The 18,814-nt window shown below is 45.6% G+C and overlaps 1 protein-coding gene and 1 long non-coding RNA gene across 11 annotated transcripts in view; both read left to right on the top strand.

Annotated features, from left to right (window-relative positions):
* LOC310695126 overlaps positions 1-18,814 on the top strand; it is a 277,420-nt gene that overhangs the window by 153,521 nt on the left and 105,085 nt on the right. The gene's annotated exons all lie outside the window — the stretch shown is intronic.
* Positions 1-18,814, top strand: part of HIC2 (HIC ZBTB transcriptional repressor 2) — a 154,806-nt gene that overhangs the window by 87,519 nt on the left and 48,473 nt on the right. For all 10 annotated transcript variants that reach the window (XR_014519918.1, XM_083479046.1, XM_083479051.1 and 7 more), the window contains exon 2: positions 9,426-9,474. The gene's annotated coding sequence lies outside the window, so the exon portion shown is untranslated. The remainder of the gene's footprint in view (positions 1-9,425; positions 9,475-18,814) is intronic.

The raw sequence follows: 18,814 nt of genomic DNA, 5'->3' as shown, positions 1-18,814 counted from the left end.
GATATTTGCATGGTTTGCATATCGATGCAAACACCCTGGGTTTTTTCCCCATTTTTATGAAGGGATCCTCCCTTCTCCGGCTAAGCAAGGTGATGTCTCTGTACGGGTGCGGTTTGAATTCCTGGTTTAAATTCACAGGCCTTCTCTTTCTCTCTCCCCCCACCCCATAATAGCAGCATAATCAGCCAGGCTCCTCTTTGTGAGCTGCCGGATTCTGTGTGGTCTCCTTTTGTTAGGTTGGTTTATGGCGTCGCTCACCTCCTGATTAGGGAGGCAAAGGATGGTGTTGCCAGCTGCCAGTGCCTGCCTCTTCCAGAAAACAGTTTGCATGTTACAATGGGCTTAAGAAGACCCAAAGCAGAGCAGAGAGAGGGTAAGGGGCTGTAAAAGATTAGATATCCACCTCTGATATTTTATTTCCATCTCTATTTATTTCATCTATTAATTGCTCCCCATGGGGCATCTTGAAGCGCTTGCAGATACTGTAAATATCAATTGCCTATAGATTTTACACACGTAAACAAACACTGTAATGTTACATAGATATAGATCTACCTGTTCTTCATTTATTAATCCCTTCTCATTAGGCACCTCAAAGAAACACGCTGCTCAGTAAAAGCAGTAATGTGCACATGTAAAACAAAAAAAGCAGTTGGAACAATTGCATATATAAATTTCGGTTTTGAAGCAATTGCACCTAAAACCATTTTGAAATGACAGCAATTGCGTGTATCAAATCACTTTCAGTTCCACGTGAGGTATCTTGACTTCAGGGAGCACTCAAAACACCATCAGTGTTGGGGTGTAATTCAGTTTGTTTCCGTTTCTGCTCTTAACTCTTTGTCTTGGTTTTCCTAATGCCGGTTTCTGTGTGTGTTTGTGCCCTTAAAAAAGAGATTTAAGCAATACTCCTGGAATGCTGTGTGGAGCCCCCAGAAACAGAGCAGCAGCCCGGGTGTTTGGAAATAATGTTAACAATAGACCATATGGGAGGCCTAAACTACCAAGCTTTTATTATTCAGGAGGCGGAAAATGTGGTTTGATATTCAGTTGATATACAGCGTAAACGAGAGCCGCAAGCCGGCCTCACTTGAGCTGGGGGGGGGGGGAGATTCAGATGGCCTTTTGAATATAATAACTTAACATTTTGGCCTGAGTCCATAGAATGCTTTCCAGCTGCTGGAGACGAGCCAAGAAATTGTACACTGCGATCTTAGCTGCTCACTCGGGTTCTTCCTGCCCTGCTCTCACCCCATCCTGAGTCCTCAATCTTGGAATTCCCCCCCCCTTTCCTTTTTTCCCCTCTTTGCACCCCCTTCACACACACTTAATCCCCCCTCCTCTTTCTCTACCTTTCTGGTTCTTGATCTGAATTGGCATTTTGCAACAGGTGATGAGGGTTCAACGTAACAGGATGTCCCCTTTTCCTGTTCTGCAAAATGTCTTGTGGTCTTGAGTGGAGGGGAAGGGCTGTGTTGCTCAGTGGTGGGAGCACCGCTTTGCATACTCCGCGTTCAGTTCCTAAGGCCACCCCCAGGCAGGACTGGGAAAAGTTCTTCCCTGAAACCATGGAGAGCCATGCTGCCAGTCAAGGCAGGCAGGCAGTATTGGGCTGTTGTTGTTGCTGTGAATTAAATTTATTGTTGTCGTTTAGTCATGTCCGACTCTTCATGACCCCCTGGACCAGAGCACACCAGGCACTCCTGTCTTCCACTGCCTCCCTCAGTTTGGTCAAACTCATGCTGGTAGCTTTGAGAACAGTGTCCAACCACCTCATCCTCTGTCATCCCCTTCTCTATAAATTAAATTTATAGACTGCCCTAAACCTGCAGATGTCCTTTTGGTCTGACTCAGTACAGTGGACGTTCGGGTTGTGAACGTGATGCGTGCAAGATGCACAGTCGCAACCTGCAGCGTTCGCAACCCGCATTTGCGCACGTGCAGGTTGCGATTCGACGCTTCTGTGCATGTGCAAAGCGCAATTCAGCGCTTCTGCGCATGTGCGACCGCCGAAACCCAGGAGTAACCCGTTCCAGTACTTCCGGGTTTTGATGGTACGGAACCTGAAAAAACTCAACCTGAAGCTGCTGTAACCTGAGGTATGACTGTATAAGACAGCTTTTGTCCCTAACTAAAACGCACACAAAATCAAACTGGGGCTTGTATTGTACAGTCCGACTTCCAAAACGTTTGACCTCCAAAACGTTCAGAAACCAAGGTGCAGCTTCCGATTGGCTGCAGGAAGCTCCTGCAGCCAATCGGAAGCCACGGGACCCACGTCGGACGTTCAAGTTCCAAAGAACGTTCGCAAACTGGAACAGACACTTCCGGGTTTGCGGCGTTAGGGAGCCAAAACGTTCGACTCGCAAGGCTTTTGGGAAGCAAAGTACGATTGTACTACGTCCGTTTTGGCTCATAGTTGCTCATTTGCTTTAATATTTCTACGACTGTTGTATATATCCGCTGCATTTTTCTTTTTTTACTGTCCTACATTCTTGGCTTTATTTTGTTCTTGTGGGATTATCTTTCTCTTGGTCTCTGCGCAGTCCCAGATAATGGGGTGTCTTTGTGTGTGTGGAGACATTTTCCTCCCAGCCCACTGAATGTGAGTTTGTGCGCATCGGGTGATCGTGGGGGGAAGCATTGCAAAACATGTTTCTTCTTTCATGGAATCATACCAGAATTGTAGAGTTGGAAAAGGCCACAAGGGTCATCTAGTCCAGCTCCCTGTAATTCAGGAATCTTTTGCCCAGTGTGTGACTCGAACCCACAACACTAAGATTAAGAGTCGTGCTTTACCGACTGAACTATCCCAGGTACCCATTCATTTGTGATTCGTTTCCTGCGAAACCTTTCAGAGCGATTTAACAACCAAAACCTTCTTGTATTATTTTATTTTTGTAATGGTGTTAAGAAAAACCCAATCTTATATAGAAACAATTTCATATCTGGTCAGAACTTTTTTTCAGCCGGAACTCAGTTGCGGCCCCTCTCAGGTGGGAACCATTTATGGCGAATTTGCCACCTCTTTTTCTAGGAAAATAGCCCTTCATCTGGTACAGATAATGACTGAGATACAAAGACAGATCTAGAAAACTGCCTTATGCCCAGTCAGATCAATGCAGTTCAGTGTTGTCTACACACTGACTGGCAGCAGCCCTTCAGGATTTCAGACAGCAGTTTCTCTTCCTGCCCTGCCATTGGAGATTTAATAAGAGGGATGGCAGAGGAGAGAAGTCTCTCTCCCCAATGTAGAGGTACAGCATGGAGTTACAGTCGTACCTTGTGATTCAGACGTTTTGGCTCCTGAACGCCGCAAAGTGAGTGTTCTGGTTTGCGAACGTTCTTTGGAATCGGAAGTTTCCGGACCTTGGTTTCCAAACATTTTGGAAGTCGAATGGACTTCCGGAACGGATTCTGTTTGACTTCTGAGGTACCACTGTTCTTCTCTGCCAGCACCCCCTCCCAGAAGGCTTGCCAATTTGCCGGGGGGGGGGGGCTTATTTACAAGGTTGCACTCATTTTTATATTAGTGTTTTTAATACAGTGGTATCTCGGATTAAGTACTTAATTCGTTCCGGAGGTCCGTTCTTAACCTGAAGCTGTTCTTAACCTGAAGCACCACTTTAGCTAATGGGGCCTCCTGCTGCTGCACGATTTCTGTTCTCACCCTGAAGCAAAGTTCTTAACCCAAGGTACTATTTCTGGGTTAGCGGAGTCTGTAACCTGAAGCATCTGTAACCTGAAAGTGTATGTAACCCGAGGTACCACTGTAATTTGTTGGGAGCCACCCAGAGTGGCTGGGGTAACCCAGTCAGATGAGTGGATGATGATGATGATGATAATGATAATGATAATGATAATAATAATAATTAATAGCAGCATTACTTTGGGGTACCCATTGAAACCAATAGGCAAGGAGACTGGGGGTTGGGGCCAGTTATTAAGGATTCTGTTCTCTCTCACATGCACACACACATATGTATACGCACAAATGGGCTTGCTCACTCACACTCATTTATTTTTCTTTGAGCCAGTCACAGATTGTTCTGTCGTAAGAGAGTAGGAGCCATTGGAGGATAAAGTTATATTCCGCCTCTGTGGCCGCAGAATGCAAGGCTTCCCATAGTTAACTGGTTGGACGCTGCATTAGATTTTGTGTTTTTTGTATTGTAATTTTATGGTTTGGGCTGCCCTGAGATCTGCGGATGAAGGGCGGTATACAAACTTAATTCATCCTCCTCATAGTTGGGCCTCTAGCCTCATCCAGCAAGGCTCCTCTTATATGTTCTTATATTTCCTATTGTTGAGTGAGCACTTAAAGCTCCGTGCAACTTTATTTTTATTAATGGAAGTTACCATCTCTGGAGCTACAGAGCTTCATTTATTATGCCCCAGTTATTACTGGTGCCTTTTATATATGTTTTGCTGCTGTGAATGAAGGAATACCATTTATCATTGGCGCAACAGGCGTTTGAACCATGAAACCATGGGCTTTTCAGTATATCACCGTGACTGGAGATTAATTCTAGCTGAAAGGGGTGTGAGGGGGAAATGTTGTCCCATTAAAAACATGCATTGGTTTGGCAAAATATATTTAGATGTTCATATTCTGCTGATCTGTCTACCTAAATGTGTTTCATATTATTTCATATTCATATTATTTCACTGTATTCAAGTTGTACAGGTGACAATAAAGTATTTCAATTTCAATTGGTGGACTGTCTGTGGAAGGAGTAGAAAAAAAGGGGACTTGGTTTCCTTTTTCATGACAGCAGAGTCATGAATTGCTGGTGAATCACAGTTTGGTTGAATCTCTCTAGTCTTTTGGATGAATTTTGAGTGGTTTTGTTATTCATTCTGAAGTATCTCCCAGTTGGATTTCAGTACAGTCGTGCCCCGCAAGACGAATGCCTCGCAAGACGGAAAACTCACTAGACGAAAGGGTTTTCCGTTTTGGAGGTGCTTCGCAAAACGAATTTCCTATGGGCTTGCTTCGCAAGACGACAATGTCTTGCGAGTTCCTGCTGGTTTTTTCCCCCTTCCCCCCCTTTTTCTAAGCCGCTAAGCCGCTTATCAGCTGATCCGATCAGCAGATAAGCCGCTAATAGCGCTAATCTGCTAATCCTTCAATGGGCTTGCTTCGCAAGACGAAAAAACCGCTAGACGAAGAGAATCACAGAACGGATTCTTTTCGTCTTGCGAGGCACCACTGTAATGACATTTGGAAAAGTTCGAAATCCGAATTCTACCGTTGCCAGATTTAGATGTTGCTTATCTAGTTCTGTGGATCACGTCCTTCTGTTCTGAAATTTTGTCATCGGGAGTTTGGCAGCATACGGCGCACGCTTTGCTGACCAAACTACCAAAACAGTCAGTTCAATTTTATGTTGAACATCTAATGGAAGATAAAAACTCATCACTGCACATGTTAAATTTCTATCGGTAGCAGTGTGAGCAAGAGAACAACTCACCACCTGAAACTGAAAGGACTTCCTTCAGGGACCAGTCGTATGATTGTTCATGTGTTGTACCCTGCAATCTGTTTTCCTCTTAGATTATTGGGTGCTGTGTGCTTTTTAATTTTGCTCTATTGGCTATGATGATTTGATTGATTGAAATGAACCGGTTAAGGTCCTAAGCCGTTGACACGCTTGTTTTTTGTTGATAACTGACCACAATTCTCTTCAGGTATCACAGTGCAGTGCAAACAGCTTGGACTGTTAAACTCACAGCAGCCTCTCAGCTTAATCTTCCTTCTACGCCATTGCTAGTATATTTATTATTGTTGTTATTGATATTACATATTTTTTATTTGCACATTACAGTCGTACCTTGGAAGTCAAATGGAATCCATTCCGGAAATCCGTTCGACTTCCAAAACATTTGAAAACCAAATCACAACTTCTGATTGGCTGCAGGAAGCTCCTGCAGCCAATCAGAATCCGCGGAAGCCCCATGGGACGTTCGGGTTCCAAAAATAGTTCGCAAATCGGAACAATCACTTCTGGGTTTGCGGCGTTTGGGAGCCAAAACGTCCACGTTCCAGGGCGTTCGGGATCCAAGGAACGACTGTATATGCTTTTCAATATATTTTTTTCTTGATATTTTTATTTCCCACCCTTACTTCCATGAAGTTTTTATTCCCACTTTATACCTACTGCTTTATACAGCATGCTTAAATCTAATACAATTATTCTCTGTTTCACCTATCACCGTTTTCATTCCGCTGCTTCTAATTTGTACGCTGCCCACGTTTTCATTTAACAGTTCTTCAAATAGTCCGGAAAGGGTCTCCACTCTTCCATAAACAGTTCGTCTCTTTTATCTCTTACTTTTGCTGTCAATTTCGCCATTTCCGCATAGTCCATTAACTTCTGAAGCCATTCCTCCCTAGTTGGTACTTCTCCTTCTTTCCATTTCTGCATATACAGGATTCTGGCTGCTGTAGGTTGCGTAGGTAAATAGTTAAAACATCTTTTGGGGGATTTTTTATTTTTTTTATTATTATTAATATCCCTCCTTTCCCCCAGTTGGGGACTCAAGGCAGCTTACAAAAATTAGTACACGGAAAAACAAAAGATAATAGTAAAAAAAAGTAATTAAACCATCATAGAAATAAAACAGTAAGAGAACATATACAGCGTACCTTGGTTCTCAAACTTAATCCGTTCCAGAAGTCTCTTCCAAAACCAAAGCATTCCAAAACCAAGGCACACTTTCCCATAGAAAATAATGCAAAATGGATTAATCCGTTCCAGACTTTTAGAAACAACCCCTAAAACAGCAATTCAACATGAATTTTACTATCTAAAGAGACCATTGATCCATAAAATGAAAGCAATAAACAATGTACTGGAGTCACACAATCAGTAGCTGAACTGGGTTCCACACAGTCACAAAAACAAGAGAGCCTTAAAAGCAAAAACGCAAAATAAATAGCAAAAACAGACAGACCTCGGCGTAACACTCAAAACAGAAGTGTGGCACTCAAAACGAAGCACGTTCGGCTTCCAAAAAATGTTCACAAACCGGAACACTTCTTTGCGGAGCTTGGGTTTGAAGTTGTTTGAATACCAAGGCGTTTGAGAACCAAGGTACCACTGTATGCTAATATATAGATAGTAAAAACAGCAGCACTATTAAAAGCCGTTTCCTTGAAAACAATCAGTTCCCGAAAGCCTGTTGGGGAATAGAATCATAGAATCATAGAGTTAGAAGAGACCACAAGGGCCATCGAGTCCAACCCCCTGCCAAGCAGGAAACACCATCAGAGCACTCCTGACATATGGTTGTCAAGCCTCTGCTTAAAGACCTCCAAAGTAGGAGACTCCACCACACTCCTTGGCAGCAAATTCCACTGTCGAACAGCTCTTACTGTCAGGAAGTTCTTCCTAATGTTTAGGTGGAATCTTCTTTCTTGTAGTTTGGATCCATTGCTCCGTGTCCGCTTCTCTGGAGCAGCAGAAAACAACCTTTCTCCCTCCTCTATGTGACATCCTTTTCTATATTTGAACATGGCTATCATATCACCCCTTAACCTCCTCTTCTCCAGGCTAAACATGCCCAGCTCCCTTAGCCGTTCCTCATAAGGCATCGTTTCCAGGCCTTTGACCATTTTGGTTGCCCTCCTCTGGACACGTTCCAGTTTGTCAGTGTCCTTCTTGAATTGTGGTGCCCAGAACTGGACACAGTACTGGAAAAATGGTCTTCAGCTTGGCAGCGGAAGCACAGCGAGGATATGACCCCACTCCAAACTCCCCTGAGGACGGTCAGGAAATAAATGTGGTTCGGTTTTGTGCCAAACCTTTGTGTAAATCATGGCTGTCATCTGCAGAACGCACACTGGCAAGGCCCTGAGCCTTAACCTGGTTATCAAGCCTGCATATCTGTAGTCGAAAGCGGTGGCTTTAATGAATGTTGTTCGTGGGATGCCTGAACCATTCGCACTTAGAGTATCTGTTCCAGCTTGCAAAATAGAATGCATTGTGTGCTCCTGAAACTCAGCGGTTGTTGGGGTTTGTGTGTTGGGGACAAGTTGCATTTGATGTCTGAAATGGTTTGCAGAAGGGCAGGGGTTGCGTTGGTTAGTGACACGTTAAAGGTAAAGGGACCCCTGACCATTAGGTCCAGTCGCAGACGACTCTGGGGTTACGGTGCTCATCTCGCTTTATTGGCCGAGGGAGCTGGCGTACAACTTCCAGGTCATGTGGCCAGCATGACTAAGCCGCTTTTGGCGAACCAGAGCAGCGCACGGAAACGCCGTTTACCTTCCCGCCGGAGTGGTACCTATTTATCTACTTGCACTTTGACGTGCTTTTGAACTGCTAGGTTGGCAGGAGTAGGGACACAGCAATGGGAGCTCACCCCGTTGCGGGGATTCGAACCGCCAACCTTCTGATCGGCAAGTCCTAGGCTCTGTGCCACCCACGTCCCAGTGACACGTTAGCGAAATCGAATTTCAACGTGCTTGCTTAGCAGACAACCTTGCTCTTTGTCAAAGGTTTTTTAGGTGCTTAAAAAATAAAATCAAAATCTCTGGGCCTTAATTTGTGTTGGGTTGGGTCTAAAAGCATTCAGGAGCAGAAAAACTTTCCAGCCTACCCAACTCATTTTTAAAAAACACCTGGCAAGGCGTATTGCAAACCTGTTATTCTAGAACTGTGGCTGGATGGGGATGACCACCATTACCTGACAAAGCTAGCAAACGAAACAGCCATAACAAGCTCCAAGTCAGATCTCTCTATCAGAGGTTGGGGAAGCAGGGAGATGTGTTGAGCAAATTGATGGGCGAGGGATGGACTGTGATTTAGTGATCATCCTGTGTGTACGCCTCTATCCATATCCCTCTGCATATTGCCCTCCCATTGCCAGGGTCGCCCCTCTGGAAGGCAAAAGGGGGCTGGCTTTCTCAATAGGCATTTCTTTTAGGATAGAGGGAGGGAATCTTTTTTTAAGACTGGAACGGATTAATCTGTTTTGCATTGCTTTCTATGGGAAAGCGTGCCTTGGTTTTGGAATGCTTTGGTTTTGGAACCGACTTCCGGAATGGATTAAGTTTGAGAACCAAGGTACCACTGTACTGTAGAGAGCCAGAATCAAGAATGGGGAGATGGGACCCCACCCTTTCTCTCTTTCAACCCCCCTCTCAATGTTTTTCTCTCTCCCCCCCCATTTCTTTTTCAGCACCCCCCCAAAAAAACTTCCTTTCAGGATTCGACCCCCCCCCCCGCTTCACCTGCATGAAATTAAATTGAGGGCCATTTGTGGCCCCGGGTTTCCAAGTCTCTCCCCACCCCTATTTTAGCAGAGCAGGGTAGAGGGGTAAATGATGGAGAGGAAGCGATAAGGGTTTGCTTATTCATACTATTTATCCCTGAACAAAACCAGTTGACCATTGACCTCTTTCTCTCTCTTTCCTACAGGTAATGTTGCCTGTTGCCCCAGGGCGAATTCCCCCTGTTGGTAGCTGAGGTAAGAAAAACACACACACACAAATATGTATTTAAAATGCTCTTAGCTTCTTATGCTGTCCAGAAATGGAAACGCTGTGTTGTATCCAAGAATTACACCAACTAGTTAAATCTCGTTGTGCATTCCCACCAGGGATGGGGGAGAAATGTTTGTTTCTCATTTCAAACCAAATCTACCTGATTTGCTCTTCCTGAAACAACACACGGAGCTTAAATGCACCTCCGTCGACTCATTTGAGAGCCGAAGCTCTCCACGTTTTGCAGGGCGGTTCTCTTAAAACCATAAAATGCATATATTAGGGGGAAATGTGCCTGAGAACGCATGAATGTGTAAGAGTGACGTAAAATTAAAAAATGCAGGAAAGTGATTCTAGGAAGTGTACGTTTGGTGTCAAAGTCCACACAAAAATGTGAGCGCTAAATCTTACAGCTGATGCAAAAATGATGGCGGTAAGAGCGGTGAATTGAGAAACTGGGAGAACCCAAAACTGACAGATTTGTCCATCCATAGCTTCTTGTACTACTCAGATCAGGGTAGTTAGGAAAGAAGAGGGGTTGCATCATCGCTTTTCAGTGCAGGCCTGCGCACCCCGTGAGTGGGGGGGGGGGGCGATGGGTCTGCTGGTTATTCCAGAGTGATTTCTCTGAAAGAAAGTTGTTGCGGTTCTGCATTAGGTGCCCATTAGAATCTGCAGAAATGTATAGATGAGGGCCTTTGCTCTAAGAGTCCCTAGTGATGGGAAATGCTAGGTTGTTAATAAAAAAGTGCGTGCACCAGGTATAGAAGGGACCTGTGGGACACATGTTGTTTAGTCGTGTCCAACTCTTCATGACCCCCTGGACCAGAGCACGCCAGGCACTCCTGTCTTCCACTGCCTCCGCAGTTTGGTCAAACTCATGCTGGTAGCTTCAAGAACACTATCCAACCATCTTGTCCTCTGTCATCCCCTTCTCCTTGTGCCCTCCATCTTTCCCAACATAAGGGTCTTTTCCAGGGAGTCTTCTCTTCTCATGAGGTGGCCAAAATCTTGGAGCCTCAGCTTCACGATCTGTCCTTCCAGTGAGCACTCAGGGCTGATTTCCTTAAGAATGGAGAGGTTTGATCTTCTTGCAGTCCATGGGACTCTCAAGAGTCTCCTCCAGCACCATAATTCAAAAGCATCCATTCTTCAGCGATCAGCCTTTATGGTCCAGCTCTCACTTCCATACATCACTACTGGGAAAACCATAGCTTTAACTATACGGACCTTTGTTGGCAAGGTGACGTCTCTGCTTTTTAAGATGCTGTCTAGGTTTGTCATTGCTTTTCTTCCAAGAAGCTGGCGTCTTTTAATTTTGTGACTACTGTCACCATCCGCAGTGATCATGGAACCCAAGAAAGTAAAATCTCTCACTGCCTCCATTTCTTCCCCTTCTATTTGCCAGGAGGTGATGGGCCCAGTGGCCATGATCTTCGTTTTTTTGATGTTGAGCTTCAGACCATATTTTGCGCTCTCCGTGGGACACATACACCCCCCAATATTGCTGAACTACAACTCACATCATGCCCTGATAACTGGACAAGGGGGAGTTGTAGAGCCTACAACATTGGGCCAGGGAGTTTCAGATTCTGCATCCCTGATCTATATAAGGAGAGTGTCCTCTGCCCCTTTTGAACTATTATTATTATTATTATTATTATTATTATTATTATTATTATTTAATTTTTATCTATACGGCCCTACACCTGAAGGTCTCAGATCACATAAAATATCAAATACATAAAACCAAAACAAAGCCAACAACCCAATTACCCCCCCCCCAAAGAGCCAGCATTTTTAGAAAGGGTATAGGAGAAACAATTGGTTTATCCACATGCCAGTTTCACCCGCTTAAAGGACCTACATGATTAATCAGCTGAAGATTTAATTTAAGTGGCACATCCTACCAAATGCACACACACTTATTTATTTCATGAGAGTTATGCACCAATTGATTGTGTAAAAATATATATATGCAATCCTTCCCCCAAGTGTGGTTTACAAAAAGATAAAACAATCAAATTATTGATAAAACAATCATCAGCCATAATTTAAAGCAGTGGTTCCTAAAGTGGGTGGTATCCTGCTTCCAAACGGGATGGGATTGCCAGGGTGTGGGGGCAGCACTGGAGTTATAAATCCTGGCTATCAGATTTTGAAAAAACTGGTATCACTGTACTGGGACGCGGGTGGCGCTGTGGGTTAAACCACAGAGCCTAGGACTTGCCGATCAGAAGGTCGGCGGTTCGAATCCCCGTGACAGGGTGAGCTCCCGTTGCTCGGTCCCTGCTCCTGCCAACCTAGTAGTTCAAAAGCACATCAAAGTACAAGTAGATAAATAGGTACCGCTTCGGCGGGAAGGTAAACGGCATTTCCGTGCGCTGCTCTGGTTCGCCAGAAGCGGCTTAGTCATGCTGGCCACATGACCTGGAAGCTGTACGCCGGCTCCCTCGGCCAATAAAGCAAGATGAGTGCCGCAACCCCAGAGTCAGCCACGACTGGACCTAATGGTCAGGGGTCCCTTTACCTTTATCTTTAGTATCACTGTATCCAGTTGATTAGCTTTGTTGAATTCATTAAACTCAATAATTTCAGTTACAGATAGGTAGCTAAGTTAGTTCTTGGTATGAGCTTTCGTGTGCATGCACACTTCTTCAGATACACAGTACACATGCACACGAAAGCTCATACCAAGAACTAAGTTGGTCTTTAAGGTGCTACTGGAAGGAATTTTTTATTTTTTCAATAATTTCAATTCACTTTTGAACAGATGCGCCATTGCTACTGTTCCGAATTGGGCAAGGGACCCTGAGTTTCTGGAACCAAGTGGGGTGGTGGCCTGAAAATTTCGGGAAGCACTGATTGAAAATATTTTAAAAAGTTGAAATCAACAACAAGCTATACAGTAAATGGATTAAAACGCAAAACAACATCCTAAATATCTGGGTAGGCTTGTCTGAACAGAAATGTTTTTAGCAGACGCCCCAAAGAGAGGGAGGAATGGAAGGTGATCAGCCTTTCTGTGTTACTGTTTTAGACAGAAAGCATTTACAGCCGGTGAGAACACTGGAGAAGAAAAATATTTAAGAAGGTGGGGCGGTGATGGGGAGAAGAGAACCTTGGAGTTGATTCCGGGGCCAGCAGTTCAGGTGATGAACACACATGCGAAACCCATAACCGAGATGTTATTTAGCGTTTGTTTCTATGGGAATATTTTGGCGAGCGCGCACCCGTCCTCTTGGGTTCTTTCCTGTACATTTCCTGCAAGAGAGCATGTGTTAGATCTTTCTATCCAAGAGACACATGTTTCATATTTTCCCATAACCTCTTCCTGACCCTTTTGGCTGAGGGAAGGAAATACAAGATGGGACTGCGTCTTCTCTCTTGATTGCGATTACTTACACAAAACGGAAAAAATTCCGTGTGGCTCTGCTCTCTCTCCCCTTCCCCCATGCTCTCTGGGGTGTGTGTGTGTGTTTGCACATGCATATGTGCAGTATTCCTTGGAACCATAAACTATTGTTGAAGGGGAAAGCCAGGTTCCAAGGAAGCTTCCTGGCCGGCTCGCGAGATGGCTGCGTCGACCGTTTGGGCGCTTTCCCTTCTCTCGAGCTCTTAATACGACAGACTTCATTAGCGGATGACTCTGGGTAAAGGGGAGGGAAATTACAATGGCCCCCTCGCAAAGGTTAGGAGCGCTTACCCCCAAAGGACTTCTGCATTTCAGTTTTGACAGCTGCTGTCGGCGGCTTGAGGGGAATGCAAAGCAAAGACCTGCTCACAACATCTTCCATCTGATCTGCTCCAGAGTAGCCAGAAAATGGGTAGGGTGACTTCCAGATTTGGGCGGCCGGGAGAGATTGGAGGCAAACATTTCCTGTGATTCTCAGCGGGTGATTCTCTTATCACCCAGCAACAGTGCACGGAAATGCCATTTACCTTCCCGCTGGAGCAGTACCTATTTATCTACTTGCACTTTGACGTGCTTTCGAACTGCTAGGTTGGCAGGAGCAGGGACCAAGAAACAGGAGCTCATCCCGTTGCGGGGATTCGAACCGCCGGCCTTCTGATCGGCAAGTCCTAGGCTCTCTGGTTTAACCCACAGCGCCACCTGCGTCCCTGCGAAGGTGAGAGAGAGAGTCAAATTTGTTTCTCCGCCCTCTATGGCCTCTAGCCACGCCTGTCACTATAAAGTGAAAACGCCACCAATTTCGCCCATGAGAAAATGTGGTCTGCAAAAAAGGCTTCCCAGCCTTGGCATTCTTAAATTGTATTCTTGGCAGGACCCTGTAAGTTACCTCCATAAATAAGAGTCTTCCCACCCAGGGACGACTGTGCGCAGGATTCCTGCATTGCAGGAGTTTGGCTTAGATGACCTTCTCAGTCCCTTCCAGCTCTGCATTTCTATGATTCTACGTTAGCTGGGACTGAAGGGAACTGGTGTCCATTATCTTCTGGAGCCCTTCCTCCCCACCATCTCTGCAATAAAGTCATTATAATGAGCCGTCAGCAGACTTTGGCAAACCTTCAGCCACAGAAAATGTGAACATTTACAGTGGTACCTCGGGTTAAGTACTTAATTCGTTCCAGAGGTCCGTTCTTAACCTGAAGCACCACTTTAGCTAATGGGTCCTCCCGCTGCTGCCGTGCCGGCGGAGCAAGATTTCTGTTCTCATCCTGAAGCAAAGTTCTTAACCTGAGGTAATATTTCTGGGTTAGTGGAGTCTGTAACCTGAAGCGTATGTAGCCCGAGGTACCACTGTACCTGCTTAATTTTTATTCCTTTGTTTCCCGTTGAGCACCTGTTCAAGAAACAGATATCCAGGCAGCATAAACACCTCTTGGCGTCCAGCATTTCCAAACCTTTTTTCTGTTTATCCATAACATTCCTCCGTTTGGTGCCGTGCTAGTGTTGCTCCTCTTCCTTTCGAAAATATTCATTTTGGCATCGGCACTCTAGATGCTGAGGTTTCCTTCGCACAGCACGCCCCGCAATCTCTTCCAAAGAGGCTCTGTGTGGAGCCAGACCCTTGGCTTCATCGAGTTTGTGTCCTGCTTTCCAGACCCCCAGACCCCACCCCCGCTTCTCCCTTGGATGCTTCTTGCAATGGGTCATCCAACGCAATCAGCATTTCCGTCTGGAAATGGGCACCACGGATCACGCGCCGTTTCTCAGCTGCTCATTCTTGTTCGGCACGGAGGGATGATGATGATAATAATAATAATAATAATAATAATAATAATAGTAATAATAATAATAATAATAATAATAATAATATTTATACCCCCGGCCATCTGGCTGAGTTTCCCCAGCCACTCTGGGTGGCTCCCAATCAAGTGTTAAAAACAATACAGCATTAAATATTAAAAAAAAAACCCTAAACAGAGCTGCCTTTAGATGTCTTTTAAAAATAGGATAGCTGCTTAGTTCCTTGAATCTGATGGGAGGGTGTTCCACAGGGTGGGTGCCACTACCGAGAAGGCCCTCTGTCTGGTTCCCTGTAACCTCACTTCTCGCAATGAGGGAACCGCCAGAAGGCCCTCGGTGTTGGATCTCAGTGTCCAGGCTGAATGATTGGGGTGGAGATGCTCCTTCAGGTATACTGGGCCGAGGCCGTATAGGGCTTTAAAGGTCAGCACCAATACTTTGAATTGTGCTCGGAAACATACTGGGAAAACTGATACTCAACTCCCAAGGTTTCCATTTCTCTCTTGGGTGCCTTCAGAGGTGGGGAATATTGCACCAGTCCCCCCCCCCCCGTGATTTTAGTGCTTCTGTCTCTTTTTCTAATGATCCCTACGCACTGCGGTTCCTGTTGTTGTGATGGAAAAGGCTTTTTGACCGCTATAGCAGCACGTCATTCTAAATTTCTTGCACACCAGTGGATGTGGCATAACACAACAAAGAAAGTCACTGGGCGATGTTGCTTCTCGCCCCCTCTTTCCACACATGATTCTCTCTCTTTCTCCACACACACACCCCAATTGAAAACCACAGGAAAGAACTGTACCACCCCAATGTTTGTCAGTTACTTTCACAATTTTCTGGCTTGAGGGGGAACAGAATTTTTTCCTGGAATCAAATAACATTGAGCATCAAGCACGGGCTATGTTTCATTAGTTTTCCAGTAGTGGCTTCTACGTGGTGTGAGAGCTCAAATGTAATCTGGAAATTAACCATTAAGGAAATGTTGGGGGAAATGGAATAAATGGTTGTGTGAATGCAGTCCCCCCCTCCTTTTTGTCCTAGTGAACTCTTGTAGAGAACTCTTGTTTTATCTTTGGCAGGGCTTAGAAAGTTCGTTTTTAAAAAGAATCTCATTCCAGTTCAGTATGTCCCCAAAAGATCTGATTCCAGTTCAGCAGACATGCTTGGTTTACGTTCAGTTCACGTTTATCCAAATGACGCTCAGCAATCCTTTTTCCAGCACTTTTACAAACGTTCCATGCATGCTGTGCTGAAGGATAAAATACACCTAAAGAAGACATCAAAACACGCAAACACAGGGGTTTGTGAATGGTTTTGATCCCCCTGCAATTAAGATGGCTAAGCTTCAAGACCCAAAGAGTTTATAATTTTTTAAAAAATGTAAGAAGTTGGAAGATGAACTGGAAATTACCCCGGAAGGAACTTAATTCACATCTAGTTCACCCAGCAATTACGGGAACTGCTTCCAAGGGGGTTAGTTCAGATATTTTCAAAAAACTAATTTAGGGAACTTTATTAAGCCAAGCTGGTCCGTTGCAAACAATGGCCTTAGATACCTTTCTGCATTAAATCCTTTCTTTTCTTATCACACCCCACAGTTGGCTCCCACGGAGACAGCATGTCAGGTCCCAACATTTGCTTCTTCATGACGGTGTTTGTGTGTGAGAGAGAAAGAAAGAAAGAGAGAGGCTGCTGGAGCACAAATGTTCTCTGCCTGAAACATTTCTAAAGCCTCAGGCCAGTGTAGGCTTTTGAAAATAACTTCCCTTTTGAGGGCAGTTATCAGATACGCCTGTGGGGTGAGCTCCAGCTGGTGTGCCAGGGTCCTAACCTAATCCTTCCTACGGAGTCCACAGGATGCAATTGTTATATTTCAAGGGGCAGCACCTGTTGGGTTGTGGCTGATGGATGCCTTGGGAACCAAGGAATTTGACTGGGGGAAGCATAAAGGAGTTGCTCCCTTTCGCCCCTTGTGTGTTTCTCCTGTCCTTCCTTTCTGCTTCTCGTTGTTGTTTAGTCGTTTAGTCGTGTCCTACTCTTCGTGACCCCATGGACCAGAGCACACCAGGCACTCCTGTCTTCCACTGCCTCCCGCAGTTTGGTCAGACTCATGTTTGTAGCTTCGAGAACACTGTCCAACCATCTCGTCCTCTGTCGTCCCCTTCTCCTTGTGCCCTCCATCTTTCCCAGGGAGTCTTCTCTTCTCATGAGGTGGCCAACATATTGGAGCCTCAGCTTCACGATCTGTCCTTCCAGTGAGCACTCAGGGCTGATTTCCTTAAGAATGGTTAGGTTTGATCTTCTTGCAGTCCATGGGACTCTCAAGAGTCTCCTCCAGCACCATAATTCAAAAGCATCAATTCTTCAGCGATCAGCCTTCTTTATGGTTTAGCTCTCACTTCCATACATCACTGCTGGGAAAACCATAGCTTTAACTATACGGACCTTTGTCAGCAAGGTGATGTCTCTACTTTTTAAGATGCTGTTCTAGGTTTGTCATCGCTTTTTTCCCAAGAAGCAGGCGTCTTTTAATTTCGTGGCTGCTGTCACCATCTGCAATGATCATGGAGCCCAAGAAAGTAAAATCTCTCACTGCCTCCATTTCTTCCCCTTCTTTTGCCAGGAGGAGATGGGCCCTGTGGCCATGATCTTCGTTTTTTTGATGTTGCGCTTCAGACCATATTTTCCGCTCTCCTCCTTCACCCTCATTAAAAGGTTCTTTAATTTCTCCTCACTTTCTGCCATCAAGGTTGTGTCATCTGCATATCTGAGGTTGTTGATATTTCTGCTTCTCATAGGGCTGACCAAAAAGCAGCCGCAGGCCCCCCCCCCCCCGGTTTTCCCATTTTCCAGGTGAAGAAGTGGGAGTTTTGGAGGTGAGGGTTGGCTGGTAGCAACCAAACCACTTTATTGAGAATAATAGCAGCAGCAGTAGTAGTTTGGGGAGCGCCTCAAGAAGGGACGAAAGGTTCCCAGATAGTTTCTTGGCCATTTGCCCCCCTCAGTGATTATAGCCCAACTCTGGTTCCTCAGTGGAAAAGTTGGGCATCTCTGGTTTATCTGTGCCATGAATTTCGACACCAGAAATTCTCAAATCGGTGTCCCTTGGCCAGGGATTATTTGACGCGGTGCAGAACTGCTTCCTTCCTTCAAGTCAACTCCAAACTGCAGTTCCCAGCAGGGCGTGGGGCGGTCTGGGAATAATTTGGTGTCTCCTGTAGGACTTGCCGATCAGAAGGTCGGCGGTTCGAATCCCTGCGACGGGGTGAGCTCCCGTTGCTCGGTCCCAGCTCCTGCCAACCTAGCAGTTCGAAAGCACGTCAAAGTGCGAGTAGATAAATAGGTACCGCTCTGGCGGGAAGGTAAACGGCGTTTCCGTGCGCTGCTCTGGTTCGCCAGAAGCGGCTTAGTCATGCTGGCCACATGACCCGGAATCTGTATGCCGGCTCCCTCGGCCAATAAAGCGAGATGAGCGCCGCAACCCCAGAGTCAGTTACGACTGGACCTAATGGTCAGGGGTCCCTTTACCTTTACCTGTAGCCATAGAACATCTCTGCCGTTAAAACAGGTTGGGATTATAATGTTCTGCTGTCCCTGCTGGAGGCAGTATGCCTCTGAAGGCCAGTTGATGGGAACTGGAAGTGGGGACAGCGCAGTTGCGTTCGGGTTCTGCTTTCGGAGGCCCCCTAAGCATCTGGTTGGCTCCTGCAGGATCAAGACTGGGTGCTTCTGAATCCCATTTACTGGAAACTGCAGGACTAGAGAAGTATTGAGGTCCTGCTTTCAGTCTTCCCAAGCACATCTGGTCGCCACTGTGAGAACAGGATGCTGGACTAAATAGACCATTGGCCTAATCCAATACAGTGGTACCTCGGGTTACAGACGCTTCAGGTTACAGACTCTGCTAACCCAGAAATAGTACCTCGGGTTAAGAACTTTGCTTCAGGATGAGAGCATAAGTCGTGCTCTGGTGGTGCGGCAGCAGCAGCAGCAGGCCCCATTAGCTAAAGTGGAGCTTCAGGTTAAGAACAGTTTCAGGTTAAGAACGGACCTCCGGAACAAATTAAGTACTTAACCTGAGGTACCCCTGTACATTATTCAGATTTAGTGGA

Source organism: Podarcis liolepis (genome assembly GCF_965112155.1).
Source record: "Podarcis liolepis genome assembly, chromosome: 15".
In the NCBI taxonomy this organism is placed as follows: domain Eukaryota; kingdom Metazoa; phylum Chordata; class Lepidosauria; order Squamata; family Lacertidae; genus Podarcis; species Podarcis liolepis.
This window is presented reverse-complemented; position numbering and strand designations above follow the sequence as displayed.